At 42.4% G+C, this 16,662-nt stretch overlaps 1 long non-coding RNA gene and 1 pseudogene across 1 annotated transcript in view; both read right to left on the bottom strand.

Annotated features, from left to right (window-relative positions):
- LOC138988609 (uncharacterized) overlaps positions 1-16,662 on the bottom strand; it is a 565,076-nt gene that overhangs the window by 220,952 nt on the left and 327,462 nt on the right. The gene's annotated exons all lie outside the window — the stretch shown is intronic.
- LOC102268438 (ethanolaminephosphotransferase 1 pseudogene) lies at positions 8,089-9,444 on the bottom strand (annotated as a pseudogene).

Here is a 16,662-nt window from a genome sequence, read left to right as displayed (position 1 = left end):
ATGATTACAATCTCATAAAAGTCTTTAAGTATTAAGAAGTTGTCAAGCTCATGATGGTAGATACAAATTTTCCAAAATTTTAGTTTCACCAGAAAGCTAAAATTGTATCATTTGCCACAAATACTGCCAGTGGTGTCTGCCATGAAGTAGCAGGCTCACTTTATTCATTATCAATAAATTTCTGCCAAATATCCAATTCAGAATAACTAGCTTGTCTTCCAGCCACTCTTTTTTAAGTAAAGATGATATGTCAAAAAACAAAACAAAACAGCTCATTCAACGTGCAACTCAAACTTCACAAATGCTCTTCCTCAAGACAACCATGATTATTAGGTACACAGCAAAGTGCTCCACCAAGGGTAGTCTTAAGTGTCATGGGATTCAGGGGGTTTTCTTACCCATGAATTCATGATGGTGAAGAATATAATGACTAGCGATGTCGTTGGTGCCACTGCTGATCATTAGTATTCATGCTACTCTCTCTGCCCCAGTGGACAGTGTACTCTCATGGCCTATGGATGCTAAGTTCGATCTGCTTTGGTCTATCAGTGGACATGATACAATCAAGGTCTTAAATCTGTTCCCACAGTTTGGCTTGGCTCTTGCTTTTCAGTGTGTCAGTGCTATGAGAAGAGTATGCCCCTGGGAGCTACAGCCCCTTCAGCCTGTTTCCAAAACAAATGTATATGGAGCAGATTCACATTCTGGAACCAAATCCAGTCAACCCACAGTTTGAACCAGGGCTGTCCAGATGAGTGTAGCCTAAATAAGCTGAATTATTTAGCAATAATAAGCAATTATTATTCATTGCTTTCACTGCAGGATTATTTATAATAACCAAGAAGAAGTTAGCTGAGTGTCTGCTGACAGATGAATAGAAAAAAGGTGAGATAGATAGATAATATAGATGAAAGAATATTATTCACCCATAAAAAAGGAAAGTCTGCCATCTGTGACAATATGAATGAACTTTGAGAGCACTATGTTAACTGAAATAAGGTAGAGGCAGGGGCGGCAGCAGGGAATGGATAAAAGCGGTCAAATAGTACAAATTTCCAATTACAAGATGAATAAGTTCTGAGGATCTAATATACAACATGGCAACTACAATTAGCAATACTGTATTTTTACATGTGGAAGTTGCTAAGATAGTAGATCTTAAAAGTTCTCTCTGTACACACACACACACACACACGATACCTATGAAGTGATGGATATGTTAAGATAACTATGAAGTGATGAATATGTTAACTAACTGTATTGTGGGAATCATTTCACAATACATACATGTATCAGATCATCGGCTATTCACTTTAAACTTATACAACATTGTAAGTCAGCTATATCTCAATAAACCTGTAGCATAAAAAAAAAGCTAATGACAAATTATCCCAAATGATGAATTTAGATAATTTTTATTTCCTTCATACTATTTTACAAGCCCTGAAAATACTCAAGATCTTTTTCTGTAATGCCTTTCCTTGTACAGCTATGGGAAAAGTTAAAAGGGAAAATCTCATATTTAATTAAGAAAAGAACCTTCAAATTTGAAGGCAGATGAAATCTGCCTAGGTTTTTTATTTTTCTCATTATCTTTTTTTCAATATAAATTTATTTATTTTAATTGGAGGCTAATTCCTTTACAATATTGTCTTGGTTTTGGCATACATTGACATGAATCCGCCACAGGTGTACATGTGTTCCCCTTCCTGAACTCCCCTCCCACCTCCCTATGCTATGGACAACTTTGACTCTTCCTTTTCCGAAGCACTTCTAATCTATTTCTGCTGAAGTGAAATGACTTCTCTGTTACCATGTTTTGTGTCCAGAATCTCAAGGAGAAGCAGATAAGAAGACTTACAGGGAGAATCAGTGAGTCATCAAGTGCCTGAGAACAATCCCTATCCACCCATGGGGAAGCGTCCTAATGAAAATGCCACTGCTGCCACCCCCAGTGCCCAACCCTGAGCATACCTGGGCCTGGGCATCAGACAAGCAAGACCCCACCTGCCGCGACGCGTGCCAGGAGACGAGTCCATGTGGGAACACATCCCAGTCCTGTTCCTTCCTCAGCTGCCCCCAGTGCAGGTGTGTCCAAATGAGGAAATCTAGGTTATGAGCTCTTTTTGTACCCTAAGCAGCAAGGGATTCTGGTGCAGACTTCTGCATCATATCCCAACAGGTAGAACAAAAAAAATGGGGACATGATCAAGACAAACAAGAGTATTTTCAAAACACGTTAAACAGCCATAGGTGCCCACTGTACCCACAGACACATAATTATTCAGATTGAAGTTGATAATATGCTGAGTCACAAAGAAGGCTCAGGATGGTATTCTCATCGTCTAGCATTCCCACCTCCTTCAACCTGAGCCTGGAGAATGGAAATCAAATTATTTCAGTCCACATTGCTTTCTATTACACCTTCTCTATGTCCAAAGTGTTTAATCTATTCTGAAACTTACTATGGGCATAGAATGGATTTTTTCTGGAATGTCCTTTTCTAAAGGACTGACCTGTTTTATGGAAATGGATCTGTGTTATGTGGTCCTAAACATTTCCTGCTGTCTTTTAATTTGTCATAATAGCAGAACTCCAATAAAGAATGAGAACATTCTGAATTAAAAAAAAAAAACAAACAAACACCTTGTATTTGTATTGGAAAACATATGGTTCAGGCAGACATTGCTTCAATGCCATGGAAACAGCTGTTCTCCACCAAGTATATCTAAATAGTTGGCAATTATCCAATTTTCAGTGGTGCAAAAGAGGTTCTCTACACAAGGTACCCAATCTTAATGTTTTTACACGTTTTGTATCAACTTCATACTCTAAATGAACAACTGCAAGTCCTACTGCCCACATTCATAATAGGCAAAATGTCAACTCTTTTCAGCAAAAACAATCAGTTTAAGATAGCATACAAGGCTATCCCCTGTCCATGGGATTCTCCACGCAAGAACACTGGAGTGGGTTGCCATGCCCCCACCCCAGGGGATCTTCCCAACCCAGGGATCAAACCCTGGTCTCCTGCATTGCAGGCAGATTCTTTACTGTCTGAGCCACCAGGGAAGCCCAAAGATTTTTGGAATCCTGGTAGACTGAGAAATCTCAATCATGTTTCTTCCCACCACTAAAATAGGTCAATAATTTGTCAAGGTGCTTCTGCCGGTGACTCAAAGAATGACAAGACTTTCCATTTCTCCAACAACTCAGGTTCTACCAACAGGAAATCACATGCTCCATATCCAGAAAAACCAGCCTCACCAATGACAAAACTGCTCATGCTGTGCCTTTGAACACTACAGTTCCACTCTTAGATGTGAAGCTATTCACAAGTCTTCAAAGCAGTAGCTGCTTTTATTCCCTAGGGAAGTTTCTACAGGGCTGTAAATCTTCTGGGATAATAAGCAATTTTCTGAAAGCCCTACACCTTAGTAAGAGAGGAAAACTTGGTGTTCCTGGCTGGGGGGTCGGGGAGGGGGAAGTGGCTACACTCTCTGTAGAATATTTTGGCAAAATAGAGAAGATTAATCTACCAGCATCTGAGAGTTCAAGTGCATTTATCTACCTATTTTAACAGAAAAAAAAAACTCACTGTTACAGAAGCTACCTTACCCAGAGAAGCTATTACTCATCATGAAGAGTGCCTTGGTGATCCCTGCCATCTCATTCCCAGCTCACAGGTAGAAATGATCCTGAAGCCTTAATTGCTTTCCATAGGTCATCATCACTGTCATCCAATGCTCTTTAAGGAACAAAATTTTAAAAGGCGTCTAACATTATCAGCTGTCAGAGTGTTCAGCTCTGCCTTAAGACAGTCCTGCCTGTCAAATGAAGAGCAAGTATCACAGTGGAAAGATAGGCCTGCCTGCATTCAAGCAGATGCTACTGATGCTCTCATAGGAAGAAAGCAAAGAAAATGGAGGACCGACTCAAAAGAGAGGGGCTGTATGTCCTTATTCGCAAACAACGTCTGCACTAAAGAAATTCCAAAGCCCCTGAGAAAACAACTGCTGCGGTTCAGCTTGGGAGCCTGACCAGGAAGAACAAAGAGAGGACAGGCTGAAAGCAAGGTGTCAGTGATGTGAGGAACAGAAAACAACCCTGCCTTTCAGAAATGGTGGTGCGGCTCCATGCCTGTTCCAAACGCTGGGCAGAGAGGCTGTCAGGAAGTCAGCGAAGCTCTGTTTTTTTGGGCTAGAGTATAAATTGATGAAAAGACATCTAGGAGCTAATCTTCTAAGACAACGAAGGTGCTCTCTTCAGTGTGCACTGACGGGGTCCAGGGCAGGCATCCATGAAGAAAGGAAGAAAGACCACAGAAGAGAGAAGAAATGAGAGAGTGGCTCCCAAGAACAGCCCAAGGAAAGGCAGAGAGATGGCAGACTTCAGCCAGGATGGCGTGAAGGAACCCCCAGCAGGGTGTGTTGCTTTTGTAGAGACAAGAGCAACATTTAAATCTGGAAATAGGACCTCCCAGTTTACCCTTCACCTTGGCATCTGACTGGTTCATCTTCTACCCAAGTCCATGATATCCACCTTTGTGACCAATGCCACGCTCCCTGGTGTGTCTTTGAGCAAGTGGAGTTAATCTTCCCTAAGTGCTATTTTCTCATGGCTTCTGAAGAGAGCTACCACAGTACACACTGGCTAGAAAAGCCAACTCTACCCCAGGTCGGGTCAAATTCTAAAGGTCATGGGTGCAACTTCAGGGTCATCAAATTCATGAGCCAAAGAAACAAATGCAAGACTGAAGAACAAAGCTCTCAGGAAATTCTATTCTACGTAGAATTCAAGAGGATGAGGTATATCTAGGGAGCACTAAAGGGGCCTTCTGATATTTAATAGACAGTGAGATATAGCAGTCAAGCAAGCCTGGGTTCAAATCTTAGCCATTCTATTTACGAGCCTCAATTTCTTTATCTCAAAAATAGTGATAGAATCGGCTTCCTGTTATTTACAGGACAAAACAAAGATACATCCTGGCAGAGTATCTGTAATTAATAAATATAAATTTCAAGAAAAGAATCTTAATCAAAGTCAATTTATTAGAAGGAAAACCAGAAAGTGAGCTAGGGAATTTCTATCAGTGATAACAAAAGCAGCCAAATAACAAATTACTTCCTAAGTATTAGATTTTCAAGTGCCATTTACCTCTATATTGGTTACAAATCCTGTTGTGTTTAGAGGTTTTTCCTGCTTGTCTTTATTTTTTATTCCATTTTCAGCCCATGGCTATATGTCTAGTGTGCTATTTAAAGACTTCCGTAGGTTGGCCATCTAGGCTCACGGCCCAGATTCCTTCCGGTGTTAGTACACAGTTGATCCATGCTTCCAGCCAGTGGGCATTATTGAGCACCTACTATGTTAGACGCTATGGCAGGCAATGAGGATCCGATACTCAGAATGGTTCCTTCCTTCCTGGAAAGTATATTTCAACAGGTAAAAGAGACACAGAGATTCCTATTGTAAGATAAGTGAAGAAAAGTGCTGTTTCACCCCTTGAGAGTCCATTCACCTTATAAAACACTTCATTCCCATATCACTGGCAAGAATGTTCCTGAAAGAAGGAAGGGAAAAGGAAGGGAGAGAGAGGAGGAAGTGCGCCATCGAAAAATAACATAGACATGGATATGCTAAGCTTCCGGCCCATACGTCATTGACATTTGACAGCAATCCAAGCGGACTTCCCCGCCCACCCCCAACTGGCTGCCATGGGATCAGTGAAGAACCTCCAGGTGGCAGGGAGGTTATTGAATAGCCTTGTTAATGATGACCTTCCTGGAAACTCTGCCAGCATCTCTGAGCAGGTTTTCCTCCCCCCCCTCTGAAGCAATCATGCTTTATCAGTTTTTCTACATAACGACCTATGGAAATAAGCCAGTCATGGCAATATGACTCCATTTACTTAGCTCTGAGCTACAAATGGCCTGGCGAACAAGGTGAGCTAATGGAAAACTAACACACGCTGGCCCAGGTCAACAGCTGTTTCCATTGTAACTGTGGCCCACGACACACAGGTGTACTCGGTAGGCCCTGATGCAGACTGCCATCTGCTCACTGAATGTCTTTCATTTCCTTTCAACATGCACACAGATACCAAGAACTGGAAGTGTGATGGACATCAACCTTGCTTCTTTCAGGCCCAGATGATTGGAGAGCCCTCCTACTTGATTTAAGTCATGAACAGGGGAATCTTTAACTCAGCACCTCAAGATTTCTCTTGATCTTCTCTGGGAGAAATAGGAATGATATGTACTTTATTCTGTCATTTTGCTTAAACATTTAGGATTCATATACACTCATAATTTCACCACATTAAATCTCTCTGGAGTCATAATTGCACCAAGTTGTAGAAGCATTCAGGCTAGGCACTCCTTACCATATCCCCAGTCTGAATACAGAGACAGTACAGATAAAGCCACAGTGCTTTTGATTCTGAGAACTATACCGTGATCCGGGGCTGTCCCCCTGTCTTCTGCATTCTGAGTGTCCAGGCTGGTTGCGGCTGTCAGGGTGAGAGCTGAAGGACCAGTTTGGCCCTGGAGGGGCATGTGACAGCTCCACATTGCTCTCCTTAGTTTGAGGGCTCACATGGCCCATTGCTTGGGGCTGAAACCGCAAGATACTGAGAACAATTCCAGTCAATATCCTCGTATGCTTGTGTGCTTGGCATTTGCCTCTCTCACTCCCAGAAACACCCAGCAGAGACCATGTCTGCTTCAGTCAGTGGTGTGCCCCCGGAGCCTCCAACGGTGCCTGGTACATATAAGATTCTGGTCTTGGTTCCACGCTGCCTAATACACCCTGGTCTTGAGCAAGTCATTTAACTTTTCTGGGCTTGAGTTTCCTCACTTACTATTTATTAATTACTTTCATACAATATACTATATAAAAGATATTCAATATATCCTATAACCACTTCCCAATCACTAAGAACTCTTAGCCATGAGGATGCTCTTTAATTTCATTTGAACTATATGAAGTTGCATTTTGAAGGTCAAAAATAGCTGAATAGCAGAAATTTCAAATGATTTAACCTATCTCATTACATGAATTTTCATTGAGCACCTCCTACATACATTTTGTTGTCAGATATTGGGTATTCAGTAATGAACAAAAAGAGGCACTGGCCTTACATTCTACTTGGAGAAGACAAAGAATAAACAAACAAATGAATATATCATGAGTCATGCAGTGAAGGGCACCAAGAAGGAAAATAAAACAGGATAAAGAGGCAGAGAATTACTTAAGAGCATGGGTACATACTCAGACTAGAGAGACTGAGAGAAATTTACCTACTGAATGTGGAGACCCTCAGCGTCTTTCCTTACGCTGCTCCAGATTTCTGGCAGGAAGGTGACAGACGTTAGAAAAGCAACTATTAGAATCCTGTTCTCTGAGGAATATTATTACCCCAAGAGAAAAGATCTAAAGACACTAATGTTAGATGTTAATATTTGTTATCAAAGTGGCTAATGTTTGTTAACAAAGTGGCTCGCCCAAATCACGTTAGAGTGACAGCCAGTGCACAGCTTCCAGAAGAGTTTTTTGGTGTCTAATACTTATATAAGTGAAAGTGTAGTTGCTCAGTCGTGTCCGACTCTTAGCGACCCCGTGGACTGCAGCCCACCAGGCTCCTCCGTCCGTGGGATTTTCCAGGCAAGAGTACTGGAGTGGGTTGCCATTGCCTTCTCAGAGACTTGGGTCCTCTGAATGTTATCAGTGTTCCTAAACACATATGAGGGTTTGAAAAATAAAATCCAAGCATTTTTAACTCTGTATGAACCAAAGCATAATGGACTCCTAAACTACAAGGAACATTTTGCTGGGCTATTACATTTAACCAAAACAACACATGGTTTTATAAAAAAAAAAAAAGTAAGCTGGGAGTTACTAGGTCCAATATCCCACAAGTTCAGATATGTATCATTCCTGCTGTCCAAGTACCACACACACTACGTTCCCATGTCTGTTAAGCAGATCAGTTTAGCTCAGCGGTGATGGATGAATATTTACAAGCGTCTTATTTACAGTACTTCTTTCTGCAGATTGCAGGCCAATATTGTTTTCTTCCACTCCCAGTCAATCCGAGTTTGGTTTTCTCAGTGAGAAGGGGTAAATGTGAAAATGGTTGCTCAGCTGCTTTACCACTCGTACTCCATAGTGGACGTGGGCCAGAGTGAAAGCAGCCGTCAAGGCAAACAGGAGAGTGCTCTCAACGTAAGGGGTTACTCCTACATTCACCACCATGACAATCACAAAAAGAGGAAGCAGCAACCAATTCAAAGTTGGGCACCGGGTACTGCTCATCTGACAATCAGCTGACATGTGCTGTTGGCAAAGGCTGTTCCAACCATTAAGGAGAACACTCTAGGGTGTAACTCTAAAATAGCTGAAGGTGACAGGAGGATCCATGCTGTAGGCAAAATGAATAGCAAACATGGAGAAAAGAATGGAACCACAGCTTCATAGACTGAACTGTGTTTCAACGTGTTATTTTTATAGCGTCTGAAAAAATTGAACAAACTCATTGGAAGAGTCACACACAGTGCACAACCAATGATCATGGCAGTGAATAGGTCTCTATGTAAGAAATTAAACAGGAAAGGTTCATACCAGGCCTCAGCTCCCAAGGCCGCAGTCACTATGTAGACAAAAGCAATAGTCACTGGGCCAATGTTATGTCCCCATGGCAGGAAAAGAATCCCTGTGTTATACTTTCCCCAGTGAGACAGGATGAAAGAGAACAAAACTACCCATAGCAGGAGATAAAGAACAAAAACACTGGAACCAGATGATCCTCATCCAAAAATGGAATACACGGTGACGACAAAGTAAACACATGACCAACTCCCCAGGCCTGGTCAAAAAGCTCCCCCAGCGCGGTGCTGGAACTGGTTCTGTGGGTTTGGTTTCCATCCACGCCATCTAGAGTGCAGGCCATGGAGTTGAGGATGCCCACTACAATCCAGACCCAGTCGGGTACATGCTTGTGACCTGGTGCTGAAGCATAAAAGTCAGGATCAGAGTATGCCATAAGTAGGAAATTGAACACGACCAGCAGAAGGCCAGAGAAGCTTATCGGATCTGGAGCCAGCCAAGTAGGAAGTACCTGTACTACAGTGTTCCAAAATGGGTGCATGACATACAGAGAGAGTGGACTGGTATCCGCAGCACTGTACTTGTACTTATCAAAGCCAGCCAGCTGCTCCGGGCTCACGTATTCAGAACTTGTCCTGACAACCCAAACACGAGCGCCCAGTCGGCAGCAACTCTCCACGATGAGATAGGAAAATAGGAGCACTACATCGGCTGGGCAGCCAGTTCATGGGGTTCTCACAGCAAGAATACTGGGGTGGTTGGCCATTCCCTCCTCCAGTGAATCACGTTTTGTCAGAACTCTCCACTATGACCCAACCATTTTCGGTGGCCCGACATGGCTCATAGCTTCATTGAGTCATGCAAGCCCCTTCACTATGACAAGGCAGTGATCCATGAAGGGTGAAGTCAAGTGGGCCTTAGGAAACACTGCTGTCAATAAAGCTGGTGGATGCAACGGAATTCCAGTAGAGGTATTCAAAACCCTAATAGATAATGCTATCCAAGTGTTGCACTCAATACGTCAGCAAATCTGGAAGACCCAGCAGTGTCCACAGGACTGGAAAAGGTCAATCCTCAACCCTTCGCCAGAAGGATAATGTTAATAATGTTCAAACCACAGGACAATTGCACTCATTTCCCATGCTAGTAAGGTCATGCTTAAAATCGTGCATGCTAGGCTTCAGCATTACATGAACTAAGAACTGCCAGACATCCATGCTGGGTTTAAAACAGGCAGAGGAACCAGAGATCAAATTGCTGACATTCTCTAGATCATAGAGAAAGCGAGGGAATTCCAGAAAAACATCTATTTCTGTTTGACTACACTAAAGCCTTTGGCTGTGTGGATCATAAGAAACTATGGAAAGCACTTAAAGGGATGGGAACACCAGACCATCTTACCTGTCTCCTGAGAAACCTGTATGTGAGTCAAGAAGCAACAGTTAGAACCCTGTATGGAACAACTGATTTGTGTAGGACTGAGAAAGGAGTATGACAGGTCTGTCTGTTGTCACTCTGTTTATTTAACCTATACACTGAACACATCATCAGAAATGCTGGAGTGGATAAGTTACAAGCTGGAATCAAGATAGATGGGAGAAATATCAACAATCTCAGACATGCAGATACCACTTTAATGGCAGAAAGTGAAGAGGAACTAAAGAATCTCTTGATGAGGGTGAAGGAGAGTGAAAAAGCTGGCTTAAAACTAAATACTGAAAAAACTAAGATCATGGCATCAAGTCCCATTATTTCATGGCAAACAGAAGGGGGAAATGTGGAAGTAGTGAAAATGTGGAAGAAGTTTCCTCTTCTTGAGCTCTAAAATCACTGCAGATAGTGACTACAGCCATGAAATCAGAAGACAATTGCTTCTTGGCAGGAAAGTATGACAAAGCTAGACAGTGTGTTGAAAAGCAGAGACATTACTCTGCTGACAAAGGTGCATATAGTCAAGACTATGGTCTTCCCAGTGGTCACATATGGTTTGGATAGCTGGACCGTAAAGAAGGCAGAGCACCAAAGAATTGATGCCTTTGAACTGTGGTGCTGGAGAAGACTCCTGAGAGTCCCTTGGACAGCAAGGAGATAAAACCAGTAAATCTTAAAGGAAATCAACCTTGAATACTCATTGGAAGGACTGATGCTACAGCTGAAACTCCAGTATTTTGGTCACCTGATGTGAACAGAACAGCTGAATCACTGGAAAAGACCCTGATGCTGGGGAAGATTGAGGGCAGAAGGAGAAGGGGACAACAGAGGGTGAAATGGCTGGATGGCATCACTGATGCAAAAGTTATGAACTCAGGCAAACTTTGGGAGATGGTGAGGGGCAGGGAAGTCTGGCATGCTGCAGTACACAGGGTTGCAAAGAGTCAAACACAACTGGGTGACCAAACAACAACTCTTAAATATAAACAGGCATCCGGGACTAACAGGTGTTTGAGGATAGCTGCTCATCTTAAGGTCAGGAGACAACACCAACTAACAGTAACTTAGAAGAAACAAAACTTCACAAAAAGAAAAGGTCAAAGTTCTTTGATGTCTTCAGAGAGAGGAGAGAAGAAATGGATACTTAACTGTTTAAAGAAAAATTTGGAAAATAAAATAATTCTAAGAAATAAACAAATCTATACTGGAGATGAAGGAAAAAAAACTCAGTGAGGTGGTTGCAAATCTCCTAGAAAATAACTAAAAATTATAGAAAATAGAGGAATGTAGACAAAGGTGAAAAATAAAAATAGAAAAAAAATATATAGGTTAAAAAAGACAACCATCCACAAGGTCAATATTCAAATAATGAAAGTTTTAAAATAGAGAGAAGAGAATATTGGGGAGGAGGGAATGAAATTTTCAGTTAAATAATTCAATAAGTTACCAAAATCATTATGAAGTTTCAGAACCCTGGGCACAAAGAAAGGAGCATTTTCAGAAAGGGGAGAAGACAGGTTTCACACAACGATCCTGGACTATACTGGGGGAAATGAAGCAATACTTTATCCAGACTGGGAGAAATTCTTTCTAGCTTGAAATTTCGTACCCAGGCAATTAAACGCAGGAGTAGAATAAAATTATTTTTAGACATGCAAGGTTTCAAAACATTACTTTAAAACTTACTCAGAAAAGTAATACAATAGATGTTCCATACAAAGGAGCAAAACAAGAAAGATTACAAAATCCAAGGAACAGGAGCCTGTTGACATAGGGAACAAGAATACCAGAGAGATGGTGAAAAGAAATGCCAAGCTCACAACTCTGCAACCTGGCTAGAGAACTCAGAAGACTCTAGGATGAAGACCTGAGTGCCTAAAATTTATACACAGGAGAGTGAGCTTGAGCATAATTACACAGAAATATAAGTAAATATAATAGCTCAGTTGGTAAAGAATCCGCCTGAAATGCAGGAGACCCCATTGTGATTGCTCGGGTGGGAAAATCCCATAGAGAAGGGATAGGCAACCCACTCCAGTCTTCAACTTCCCTTGTGGCTCAGCTGGTAAAGAATCTGCCTGTAATGCGGGAGACCTGGGTTCGATCCCTGGGTTAGGAAGATCCCCTGCAGAAAGGAAAAGCTACCCACTCCAGTATTCTGGCCATGGAGAATTCCATGGGCTATGGGGTCGCAAAGAGTCGGACATGACTGAGTGACTTTAAAAAATTAAATAAATAACTGAAAGTTTTAAAAAGATGATTAGAAACTCCAGTGGCAAACAGAAAGGAATGGGGAGGAAAAGACAAGATAATTAAAGAGTATTATATGATCCAGCTATGAAAATGTTTATATAGTCATACTATGAAGATATGGGATAATCAAATGATGTCTTACTGTGGATGAGGGATACGACAGTAGGGGAGAGGCTATAAAAGCATAATAGACCTTCACCTTCCATAGTGCGGAGAGGGTATAAAGCATAATAGACCTTCACCTTCCATAGTGGGAAGTCAGTGCTTAATGGCTAAACCCAAGAATTAGGAATATAGATAATCACGCTGCTGCTGCTCAGTCATTCAGTCATGTCTGACACTTTGTAACCCCATGGACTGTAGCCCACCAGGCTCCTCTGACCATGGAATTTTCCAGGCAAGAATACTGGAGTGGGTAGCCATTCTCTTCCAGGGGATCTTCCCTACCTAGGGATCAAACCTGAGCCTCTTGTGTCTCCTGCATTGGCAGGGGGATTTTTTACCACTAGCACCACCTGGGGAGAAGGCAATGGCACCCCACTCAAGTACTCTTGCCTGGAAAATCCCATGGATGGAGAAGCCTGGTAGGCTGCAGTCCATGGGGTCGCTAGAGTCGGACATGACTGAGCAACTTCACTTTCACTTTTCACTTCATTGCATTGGAGAAGGAAATGGCAACCCACTCCAGTGTTCTTGCCTGGAGAATCCCAGGGACGGGGGAGCCTGGTGGGCTGCCATCTATGGGGTCACACAGAGTTGGACACGACTGAAGCAACTTAGCTGCAGCAGCAGCAGCACCACCTGGAAGCTATATATATATATATATATATAAAATATATATATTTATATGGGGCTTCCGTAATTGCTCAGTTGGTAAAGAATCCAACTGCAATGCAGCAGACCCCAGTTCAATTCCTGAGTTGGGAAGATCTGCTGGAGAAAGGATAGGCTACCCACTCCTGTATTCTTGGGCTTCCCTTATGGCTCAGCTGGTAAAGAATCTGCCTGCAATGCAGGAGACCTGGGTTCGATGCCTGGGTTTGGAAGATCCCTGAAGAAGGAAAAAGGCTACCCACTCCAGTATTCTGGCCTGGAGAATTCCATGAACTGTATAGTCCATGGGGTCTCAAAGAGTTGGACCTAACTGAGCAATTTTAGAAGAAATAAAATATATTTATATATCCCCAAATTATTCAAAGAAATGAAAGTACCATATTTCTTCAATTCTGAGACAACTTTTTTGCATTTCAACATGTCCATAATGAGGCTATGTCTCAACCCATGGTGTGACACAGTGTAACTGGCAGCCTTTATAGCATCATATAATCACAGGCATTAGTGACTGAATGAAATGCGGCCAATATTAAAATCAGACAAAGGCTGGCTGCCTGCCTCTGGGAAGCAGTAATTGGGAGGGCGGGTGAAAGGGACTACTGTTTAAGTAACAAACTTTTGAAACTGACTCTTTAAATTATGTCTAGGTATACATTATTTTCTCTGTTGGCTCCGATGGTAAAGAATCTGCCTGCAGTGCAGGAGGCAACAGTTCAATTCCTGTGTCAAGAGATTCCCTGGAGGAGGAAATGGCAACCCACTCCAGGATTCTTGCCTGGAGAATCCCTTGGACAGAGGAGCCTGGCAGGCCACAGTCCACGGGGTCACAAAGAGTCAGATAGGACTGAGGGGAAAAACACTTTCACTTTTTTCATACATTATTTAAAAAAATATATGTTTAAAAAAATTCCTTCAACCGCCTTGTGGAGAAATGTCCCTAAGAGGACAAGACTGGGAAGGAGGAGATGAGTAGGAGCTTGTTCATAGATCAGAAGGGGACTGGTGATGGCTTGGACTAGACTGAGAAGAATGGAGGTGGTGATAAGTGGCCAGATACAGGATATATATTTTTTAAAAAGCTGCTCAAATCTTCCCATGGATTTAGCATGAAAGAAAAAGGAGAGTCAAACGTAACTCCAAAGTGTTCAGCCTGAGCAGCCAGAAAATGAAGTTTCCGTTTCCGGCAATGGAAAGTCTGCAGGGAAAGCAGGTTAAAGGAGGAAAACATCAGGAGTGCAGGCGAGACACAGATGGACGTCAGGATCCCATTAGATGCCCAAGTGGGCGTGGCTGGCAGGCAGACTGCCTAAACCTGGAGCTCTGTTCTAGCTACACCAAAGGTCAAGTGTGGCTTTGTTTCTTCATGTTCCTATCTCCCCCCTTTAACAGTAGGGTAATTTTTCGCTTGCTTCTATAGATAGTAATAAAGTAAGCCTTTTTTTGTTGTTTGCACACATACTCAAACAAAAGTAAAATTTTATTTTCTATCAACTGGTTCAGTTCAGTTCAGTCACTCAGTTGTGTCTGACTCTTTGTGACCACATGAACCGCAGCAGGCCAGGCCTCCCTGTTCATCACCATCTCCTGGAGTTCACTCAGACTCACATTCATCGAGTCAGTGATGCCATCCAGCCATCTCATCCTCTGTCGTCCCCTTCTCCTCCTGCCCTCAATCTTTCCCAGCATCAGGGTATTTTCAAATGAGTCAGCTCTTTGCATCAGGTGGCCAAAGTACTGGAGTTTCAGCTTTAGCATTATTCCTTCCAAAGGACTTCTCTGGTGGCTCAGAGGTTAAAGCGTCTGCCTGGAACTCGGGAGACCCAGGTTCGATCCCTGGGTCAGGAAGATCCCCTGGAGAAGGAAATGGAAATCCACTCCAGTACTCTTTCCTGGAGAATCCTATGGAGGGAGGAGCATGGTAGGCTACAGTCCATGGGGTCGCAAAGAGTCGGACATGACTGAGCAACTTCACTTTCACTTTTCACTTCCAAAGAACACCCAGGGCTGATCTCCTTTAGAATGGACTGGTTGGATCTCTTTGCAGTCCAAGGGACTCTCAAGAGTCTTCTCCAATACCACAGTTCAAAGGCATCAATTCTTTGGCGTTCAGCTTTCTTTACAGTCCAACACTCACATCCATACACAACCACTGGAAAAACCATAGCCTTGACTAGATGGACCTTTGTTGACAAAGTAATGTCTCTGCTTTTTTATATGCTGTCTATGTTGGTCATAACTTTCCTTCCAAGGAGTAAGCGTCTTTTAATTTCATGGCTGCAGTCACCATCTGCAGTGATTTTGGAGCCCAGAAAAATAAAGTCAGCCACTATTTCCACTGTTTCCCATCTATTTGCCATGAAGTGATGGGACCGGATACCATGATCTTAGTTTTCTGAATGTTGAGCTTTAAGCCAACTTTTTCACTCTCCTCTTTCCCTTTCATCAAGAGGCTCTTTAATTCTTCTTCACTTTCTGCCATAAGGGTGGTGTCATCTGCATATCTGAGGTTATTGATATTTCTCCCAGCAATCTTGATTCCAGCTTGTGCTTCTTCCAGCCCAGCGTTTCTCATGATGTAATCTGCATATAAGTTAAATAAGCAGGGTGACAATATACAGCCTTGACTTACTCCTTTTCCTATTTGGAACCAGTCTGGTGTTCCATGTGCAGTTCTAACTGTTGCTTCCTGACCTGCATACAGATTTCTCAAGAGGCAAGTCAGGTGGTCTGGTATGCCCATCTCTTTCAGAATTTTCCACAGTTTATTGTGATCCACACAGTCAGAGGCTTTGGCATAGTCAATAAAGCAGAAATAGATGTTTTTCTGGAACTCTTGTGCTTTTTCCATGATCCAGAGGATGTTGGCAATTTGATCTCTGGTTCCTCTGCCTTTCCTAAAACCAGTTTGAACATCTGAAAGTTCACGGTTCACATATTGCTGAAGCCTGGCTTGGAGAATTTTGAGCGTTACTTTACTAGCGTGTGAGATGAGCGCAATTGTGCGGTAGTTTGAACATTCTTTGGCATTGCCTTTCTTTGGGATTGGAATGAAAACTGACCTTTTCCAGTCCTGTGGCCACTGCTGAGTTTTCCAAATTTGCTGGCATATTGTGTGCAGCACTTTCACAGCATCATCTTTCAGGATTTGAAATAGCTCAACTGGGATTCTATCATCTCCACTAGCTTTGTTCATAGTGATGCTTTCTAAGGCCCACTTGACTTTTTGTACAGTTCTTCTGTGTATTCTTGCCACCTCTTCTTAACATCTTCTGCTTCTGTTAGGTCCCTAACATTTCTGTCTTTTATTGAGCCCATCTTTGCATGAAATGTTCCCTTGGTATCTCTAATTTTCTTGAAGAGATCTCTAGCCTTTCCCATTCTGTTGTTTCCCTCTATTTCTTTGCATTGATCACTGAGGGAGGCTTTCTTATCTCTTCTTGCTATTCTTTGGAACTCTGCATTCAGATGCTTATATCTTTTCTTTTCTCCTTTGCTTTTCACTTCTCTTTTCACAGATATTTGTAAGGCCTCCTCAGA

The sequence above is a fragment of the Bos mutus genome, chromosome 7 (genome assembly GCF_027580195.1).
Source record: "Bos mutus isolate GX-2022 chromosome 7, NWIPB_WYAK_1.1, whole genome shotgun sequence".
Classification (NCBI taxonomy): domain Eukaryota; kingdom Metazoa; phylum Chordata; class Mammalia; order Artiodactyla; family Bovidae; genus Bos; species Bos mutus.
This window is presented reverse-complemented; position numbering and strand designations above follow the sequence as displayed.